Genomic DNA, 9074 nt, shown 5'->3' with positions numbered 1-9074 from the left:
TATATAAATCATCTTGCGGATAACATGAGGCTTTTTGCGGATGACGCTGTAGTATATCAAGAGGTTGCAACAATGGAAAATTGTACTGAAATGCAGGAGGAACTGCAACGAGTTGACGCATTGTGTACGGAATGACCACTGAATCTCAATGTAGACAAGTGTAATGTACTGCGAATAGATAGAAAGAAGGTTTCTTTATCATTAAAGTACAATATAGCAGGTCAGCAACTGGAAGCAGTTAATTCCATAAACTATCTGGGAGTACGCATTAGGAACGATTTAAAATGCAATGACCAGATGCCAGATGCCAGACTGAGATTCATTGAAAAAATCCTAAGGAAATGCAGTCCGAAAACAAAGGAAGTAGGTTACAGTACACTTGTTCGCCCACTGCTTTAATACTGCTCACCGGTGTGGGACCCGTTCCAGATAGGGTTGATAGAAGAGATAGAGAAGATCCAACGGAGAGCAGCGCGCTTCGTTACAGAAGCGTTTAGTAACCGCGAAAGCGTTACAGAGGTGACAGATAACGTCCAGTGGAAGACTCTGCAAGAGAGACGCTCAGTGGCTTGGTGCAGGCTTTTGTTGAAGTTTCGAGAACATACGTTCACCTAGGAGTCATGTAGTATATTGCTCCCCTCTACGTATATCTCGCGAAGAGACCATGAGGATAAAATCAGAGAAACTAGAGCCCACACAGAGGCATAGCGACAGTCTTTCTTTCCACGAACAATGGAATAGAAGGCAGAACCGATAGAGGTACTCAAGGTACCCTCCACCACACACCGTCAGGTGGCTTGCGGAGTATGGATGTGGATGTAGATGTAGAAATGGAATAGGATCATAAATGCAGTGAATGGAAAGAAAACTTAATTGCGACAGCACCCTAAAGCTTTTAAGTATTTTCTAATATGGTTTGCAACAGCACGGAAACTGAAAAATTAAAAAAAGGCGTAAATCAGTTTCATTTCGCAAACATTACATTGGGGATACAGTCCACGTTTGCCCGTGGAAATGTAGCAGCCGTCTCAAGCCTAGCGCCTACTCAACCGGCAACCGGCAGCACAGTTGTGTCGTGCGGGCGTGCGCCTCGCAGGGGACAGCTCGGCTCCGCAGACAGCAGGCGAGGGGCGGCCGGGCTGCAGCCGGCCAGTGCTCGCCGGCCCCGCACGCCTTCTCTGCGGCCGAAAGCAGCGCCTGCAGCGTCCTGGTGCCTGACCAGTGTTCAGCTCAGTGCCCAGGCTGGGGCACTCTGAGTTAGTTTCCTGGGCCAGACGCCGGCAGCGAACGCGTTCCCGCAGTCGGGATCTCACTCTGTAGCCACTGCTTCGACGCCCACGTCGCCTTCGCCTCCAGGAGCTGCCAGCTACGGAGCTGCACCATCGAGGCTTCCGTACCGAAGAGACATGTTGGCAGTATTCGTGTTTGTTTTCCGCTGGCAACTCACCTACATCTGCAGCTACATGGATACTCTGCAGGCGGCTGCGGCCGGGATGGCCGAGCGGTTCTACAGTCTGGAACCGCGCGACCGCTACGGTCATCGAACCACCTTCGCAATTCTCTATTATTCCAATCTCGTATAGCGTGCGCAAAGAATGAACACCTATATCTTTCCGTACAAGCTCTGATTTCCGTTATTTCATCTTGGTCATCGTTCCGCCCTATGTAGGTCGATGTCAACAAAATATTTTCGCATCCGGAGGAGAAAATTGGTGATAGGAATTTGGTGAGAAGATTCCGTCGCAACGAAAAACGCCTTTCTTTTAATGATTTCCATCCCGAATTCTGTATCATTTCTGTGACTCTCTCTCCCATATTTTGCAATAACACAAAACGTGCTGCCTTCCTTTGAACTTTTTCGATGTACTCCGTCAGTCCTACCTGGTAAGGATCCCACACCGTGCAGCAGTATTCTAAAACAGGACGGACAAGCGTAGTGTAGGCTGTCTCCTTAGTAGGTCTGTTACATTTTCTAAGTGTCCTGCCAATAAAACGCAGCCTTTGGTTAGCCTTCCCCACAGCATTTTCTATGTGTTCTTTCAAATTCAAGTTGTTCATAGTTGTAATACTGCATGGGGTCTTAATTAAAAATATTAATGTATAAATGCAATAATTTTAGTAGCTGTGTGACCGGTTACGAAGTCTCGTAACTGGTTGGCCCTGACTAGTATTAGCACGCAATCTGACTGCATAAAATAAAAATAAAGAATGAATGAATGTCATTTTGACGACACAGGCTGTATGGAAGACGAAACGAGTTGTCTGTCGACTTTCGCGATCACTCGGTCACAGCACGCGAGGCGAACGTGACGTTCACAACAACAACAGTCATCTCCAGTGGAGGCTGACTGGAAGTTACGGTTTCTCTTGATTGCAGGGTACGTCAACCTGAAGTTACATCCTTCAGAAATGTGTCAAGTTCTGCACTGATGTGGACGCGGCTGTCGATAAAGGAGAGATTAAAATGTTGGCAAGAATTAGCTCCGAACCATACTGAGAAAATTGTGCCAACTGTTTTTGCTAAAACGGCTTCATCAACAGCGAAAGTGAGAAGACTTATAGATTTAAAAAAAAAGAAGGGTGCAGCCAACCAGCAATGAATCCAATAACGTGTGTACTCGACTGTGTCCATTACAGTGTCTCAACAAGATAAACTTGTTTATAGAAACTGTAAGAACTAGTGTCTGGAGTTGGTCTGTAGTTAGGAAGGGCGGGCAGCCACTCCAACAGGCGAGGTAAGGCAGCAGCTCACTCACCTGATGCCCCACGAGCAAATGCTGTTTCAAAACACCAACACAATCAAGATCTCTAGAAAACGAGTCGCTATTAGTAAAAATTTGTTGTAATAAAATGATGAAAAACTTAATATTCGTGGTTAAAAATGCACTTTAATTGGAGACGTTTGTTTGTGGAAGAAGCTGCCTAGAAGAACTAGCTCGTAAATTGTCATTTATACACTTTATATGTAGTTGCATTTCATATATTACAGATTACGTTATCTTTTAATTGTGTTGCAAATTAGTGAGTTGGTTCTATAATTTATATTTTCAATAATGATTTGGTTTGCGAGATGATCAATGTGTGTGTGAATGTACATTTGCATTTGCAAGTTTCACGTTTAATTTGTAAATTACTGACAATGACAACTCACAGCTGAGAGAGAGATAGAGAGAGAGAGAGAGAGAGAGAGACAGAGAGAGAGAGAGAGAGAGAGAGAGAGCTGCTATATGTACGCAACATCAAATATTACAGAACATACTTCTATTAGCTTAACAGAGAAGTCCCAGGAACGTTTGACAAACGTGAAGGCGAGAAGAACGATTTTTGGATGTGGCAGGACGCGACTCATCCCCATAGTCAGCCTGTGCTCAGTACCTCAGCGCTCATAACCGCTGCCTGACAATGAACTGCTGGAACAATAGAAAGAAAACAGCCCTCGGTCACTATTTTTAACGAATAAACCGGGTTTCAACATTGCTAGGAGCGTCTTCCTCAGAATTTAAATCAAAGAATGGTCTATAAGATGGTAACAGAATTATGACTAAACACGATGGTACAGAATATAAGTACGGAATCATTGTGAAAGACTGGCGGTACTTATATGTCATTCATAAAATAATAAACATGCCAAAAGGGTTTTAGTCACAAAGAAATTTAAGGTAAAGACAACTGTGACGGCGAGCCACTAAGGGCTGCTCGTTACTAGCGTGGTGCAGGTTGCAAAACGGACTGAGGTTAAAAATAATGACCGAGGGCAGTTTTCTTTCTATTGTAACTATTCACGGTCTCTGAAAGTGCTGCTGCAAGTTCAGTCTTCTTAGCAAAACTTTAATGAAGGCTTTAACAGCCGGTACGTCCTTATATGACGTTCAATTATAACAAATCTGAAAGAAGTGACGTGTTTTTACAAATCTTCAGTGTACCGTTATCTTGAAACGGTACACTTTTATAGTACGCAATTTGGGATGCGAAGTCCACTACGGTGTCTAGTAGCACCCCCCACCAGACGCTGACAAGTCTAATGGCAGCTCCTGCGGTCTCCGATAGCTGCCAGTGACGTCAAAACGACGTCTGCACAGTGACGTATGGACCGTATAAGTTATCCCTGTCTTAACTGGGCAGGGGAGTCAATTACCGCCCTACTGCCACCTGCTGAGATTCTCTGCCGCTCAGTGCCGGCTGCTCACGTGCACACGGCGACCGGACAGCAGGGGGGCGTTTACGGACGTGTCGCCACGTTTTAAGGGCGAGGGGGCTGCGGGAGGGCGACGTGGCTCGCCACACCACGAACTGCTCTTAATGGAAGTACATCCGAACAACACAGAATTCTTAATATCAAAATGTCCCATAATGTGAGGCACTATTTGTCAAAGATAGAGAAAGCATTACTCTATCTGACGAGTTTGTTTAGGGTACACTCTTGTTTTTTATGCCGCAATATTTTTCTTGTACTTGTGAAACATTACTCTCAAACGATACGAAACATATGAAATCCTCTGTTATGGGCATACTTTCATATTCTGACACACAAAATCGTAATTCCATTGGATAAATCGAAGTTTCGCTGATCATGTACCGTGTGTACAAGTAAAACATAAAAATCAATAGCTGTGCTGGAGCGCGTCGCTAAAATGAAAACACCAACTGCCGGCCACTCTATGGCAATGGTGAATTTTCCTAGTTTCTGCCCCTAGGCAGAGGATAATATTTTCACCCTTCATTTCGACATAAATTCACCACCTGGTAACGTAGATCTGTATGTGACTTAATGCTACGACTGCTGCTGCCGCTAGCAATAATAACAATATAATAAATACGTACTTCCTGAACTCTTCACATTCAAGTCAGGCAAAGTTGTTTATTTTGTCCCTTGTTTATAGCAAATTGGCCGATCACGTCTTCACATTCTGGTTGCTGTGTTACGCTGGGGTTCACCCAGAGGATGGCAACACTGTTGACTCGACCCTGCGACGTGGACGACCGCAAGTAACTGCCGAGTCTTTCGAGCAGTGAGAAAGAGTGCTCCGGGTGTTCTCGCAATACTCTGTAGAGAGGACTTGGGGAGCAGGTTTTAATTTCGTTGCTCTTCACGTTCCCTTTAAAATGAATAACCTCATCACTCAATTCTACAAATTGGCCGTTGCAATGCATACGCAGTTTGGTACCACATTTCTATTGTTCATTGTTGTCTCGTCCAGAAAAATTACTTAGGAACTCAAAATTGCTCACCACATCTATTTTTGCAAACTTTTGCACACTCTCCTCTTTCTTTGTTGCCTTGTCTTTCAACAGTTTCAGGTACCTATAACCAGTTATTCTTCCCCGATTATCAATTTATTAATGAAACTGGTACACCTGCCGAATGTCTTGTAGGCCCCCCGCGAGCACGCAGAAGTGTCGCAGCACGACGTGGCGTGGACTGCACTACTGCCTGAAGTAGTGCTGGAGGGGACTGCAGGTGCTGCAGGGAACTGAATGGCTCTCCGTAAGTCCCTAAGAGTATAAACGGGTGGAGACCACTTCTGAATAGTGCGTTGCAAAGCATTCCAGGTATGCTTAACAATTTTTCATATCTGTAGAGTTTGGTGGCCAGCTGAAGTGTTTAAACTCAGGGCGGTGTTCCTGGAGCCACTCTGTAGCTATTCTGGACGTGTGTGGTGTCGCATTGTCCTGCTGGAATTGCCCAAGTCCGTCGGAATGCACAATCGACATAAACGGATGCAGGTGATAAGACAGGATGCTTATCAACGTCTTGTGAGGGTACACAGGTGTACCCTTACATAGTATCGATCATACGCTCTGTGCAGCGATCATAAACTGAAGCAAAGACTGCGGTGCAGTCAACAGTGTGCGAGTGGGTGAGCGGCAGTGGAGTGTCAGAGTCCGTGAGTTGAAGTCGGGTCTGCGAGCGGCTAGAGACGGTTGCTCGGTAGCGAGGCCGGAGTATAGGCGTAATGGCATACAGTATTTGATTTCTGTTGAGTCTTTATAATTTTGGTTTACAAATGGGTGTTTTAATTAATAAAAACTCACGAACGTGATCATAATTTTGTATGTTAGAATGACGTGTCAGTGTTAAAATAAATTTATATTTTTACGTAGTAAAGAGCAGACGATGAGTGCAACAAGAAGCAAGCTTTCTGGGATTAAAACAGAAAAAGGATAAAATGGAAGAAATAAATAAATCGGCTTCTAAGATGAGAAGAAGCACACGTATCATTAAGCTCCAGTGATACTTCTGTTATTATGATTTCAGATACTTCGAACAATTCTTGTAATTTGGACAGCAAGATAATTCGACTGAGCAGTCGAAGTTTAGTCTCTCAGATGATAGTAAACAGACTTCATCGTCGGTACTATCTCAGGAGCAACATGCCGCTGAGCTAGCATTTGTTGACTTATTGCAGATAGGTAGCAAGGACAAAATTATAGATCTAATGGACCCAGGCACATGGCCAGACCACGAAAAAATTGCAGATCAAGAGAGGTCATTCTTCAGCAAACGAGCTGTATTACTAAATGATAAACAACCAGAAAACAAAGGTTAGCTCCACAGAAAGCAACGGTAGCCACTTGACGTATCACATGTTGTTCGGAACAATGGCAAATCAGGAAAATATTGAAAGATCCTGGCTTGTTTGTTCGAAAGCAGAAAATGCAGAGCTTACTGTACTGATCGCAAGCCGTACGGCAGCTCTTCTACATCAGCCCAGTGTAGGGAGGGTCTCGTGAATTGGAAAAAAGCTTCAGAGAGATTGTCTGAGCACGAAGCATCACAAACGCATTTTATAAAATGGAAGACCCGTTTGCAGTAAATGAAATCGTGTCGGGGCATCGACCGCGAGATCGCGAAAATAATTCACTCTGGGAAAGGAAAACGGAGACATATTCTGCGCGTAATAACGAACGCTGTCATGTATCTTGCCACAAACTGTCTTGCCTTTAGAGGTTCTGAAGAAACACGCAGTCATCTCACTGAAAATTTTCCTCAAACTAGTCAAGCAACTTTTCTTAATTTTATAATCCTGTTCGGCAAATTCAATCCTACACTCAAGTATCAGTTAGATCACGTAAAAAGGCAACAGGTGTCCTATTTGTCGAAGTCAATGCAAAATGAAATCATCCATATAATGACAAACAAAGTTCGAAATGCCATTATCAATGAGATCAAGGAGACCAACTATTTCACCACCATATTTGACCCCACTCCAAATGTATCTCACGCACAACAAATGAGTAAAGTGAAACGTTATATAAAAGTAACAGAAGCTGGATATGAAATAAAGGAAGGCTCGATTCCCGGCCGCGTTGGGGATATTCTCTGCCCGAGGATTGGGTGTTTGTGCTATCCTCATCATTTCATCATCATCATCATCATCATCATCATCATTCGTGCAAGTAGCTGAACTGGACTGTGTAAAGTTTGGGACTCTGTACTGGCGTTGATGACCACGCAGTTGAGAGCTTGACAAACCCAACATCATCATTATAATCATATTTTGGGTTGTACAGAAGCTTGATTGCTTTTTTGATGGATCCAACATGCGGTGGAAATTAATGCAAAAGTGTACAAAAACCAACTTAAAAGGAAGCAGTCAGACAAGATGGTCGGCTGACGCCTAGCTGTTACAGCTCTAATAATTAATTCACGTGGCGTCAAAGCTCTGGAAGAAACTGAAGAATCTTCTCTTGCCGCAGAATTAAAGTATGAAGCTGGTCATCTACTACATGGATTTTTTATTTATCCTCAACTTTACAATTTGGGCTGGTATTCTTCCAGAGATAAGGGAAATCAGAGCTCGCACAGAAAGATATGGGTGTTCGTTTTTCTCCGTGCTCTGTTTGATACTGGAATAATAGAGAATTACTGTGAAGGTGGTTCGATGAACCCTCTGCCAGGCACTTAGCTGTGATCTGCAGATTATCCATGAATACATAGATGCAGAAAGCAGACGAGCTTCGAGAAAGGGGAGGCAACATGACGAAAGCTGCGAGTACGAATCATGAACACTAGACCCAACTAACCCATTTCTCAGAGATATCAAAGTAATGTTTGACAAATTTTGAACGTAAACTGAAACAAAGGTCGTCAACGCAAAGGGCCTACAGCAAAATTTGGCCTTCCTCAGTGGACACGCAGTGGCAGATTGAGGGTCTGCAAAAAAGTGAGTCGATCCAATACGAAAATATTCGAAAGACTTGATTGCAGCTGATGTTTGGCAGGAACCCACCCTACTCAAGAAGTTAGTGACTAAAATTAATGAAAAATCAATTGCGTTCGTCTGTTACAACATCTGTGCAAGCATGACTTGCGAGAAATTTTTCCTGCAAGAAGTTTTTCCTTACATCTGTTCAGCTTTAAGCATGCACTGCACTGCACGTCACTTCTGACATCAGCAAGCTGCGAACGAAGCTGCAGCGAACTGAAAACAATTAAAAGCTGTCTGCGTTCAGCAGTGAGTGAGGGACGTCTGTCTGGCCTCCCAGTCCTAGCCACTGACAATAAAATTGCCTATGAGGCGGACTTTGATGAGGTAATAGGTTCTTTTGCATTAAGGAAAGCACAGAAGAAGAAAATGCTGGAACCTAAGGATTGAAGAAATGTGTACTGTATTGCTTGTCTCTAGTCTTTACTGGTTTTGTGTTACTTGTGTTCAATTTTATGTCACACAAAAGAGAAAGTTATTAGCTAACAGGCAATGAAGAGTGCAAATTTTCTGAAGAGTTCTTATTCTTCCCGTCACAAATAATCCCACCCAGTATTATTTGTGAGTGTTTATTTGAAGGGGGCTTGGATGTCAAAGAGGCCGACTGGGAGCAGGAAAGGCACCACAGGACATTTTGATTTCCACTGACCTGAATGTACACACATCAAAAAAAGTTTTTCACCACCTCGGTTCCGAAAGTTCCGGAACCTGTACAGAAAATTGAAATAGAGATTAACATAAACATCGTTTCCACCCTTTTTATTGCTCATGAAAACCACTCATTGCATGTTGTACCACCATACAGCGAAATGTTCAGAACTGGTGGTGCAGATTGCTGTACAGACTGGTACCTCTAATACCCAGTAG

Source organism: Schistocerca serialis, unplaced genomic scaffold (assembly GCF_023864345.2).
Source record: "Schistocerca serialis cubense isolate TAMUIC-IGC-003099 unplaced genomic scaffold, iqSchSeri2.2 HiC_scaffold_1444, whole genome shotgun sequence".
In the NCBI taxonomy this organism is placed as follows: domain Eukaryota; kingdom Metazoa; phylum Arthropoda; class Insecta; order Orthoptera; family Acrididae; genus Schistocerca; species Schistocerca serialis.
This window is presented reverse-complemented; position numbering follows the sequence as displayed.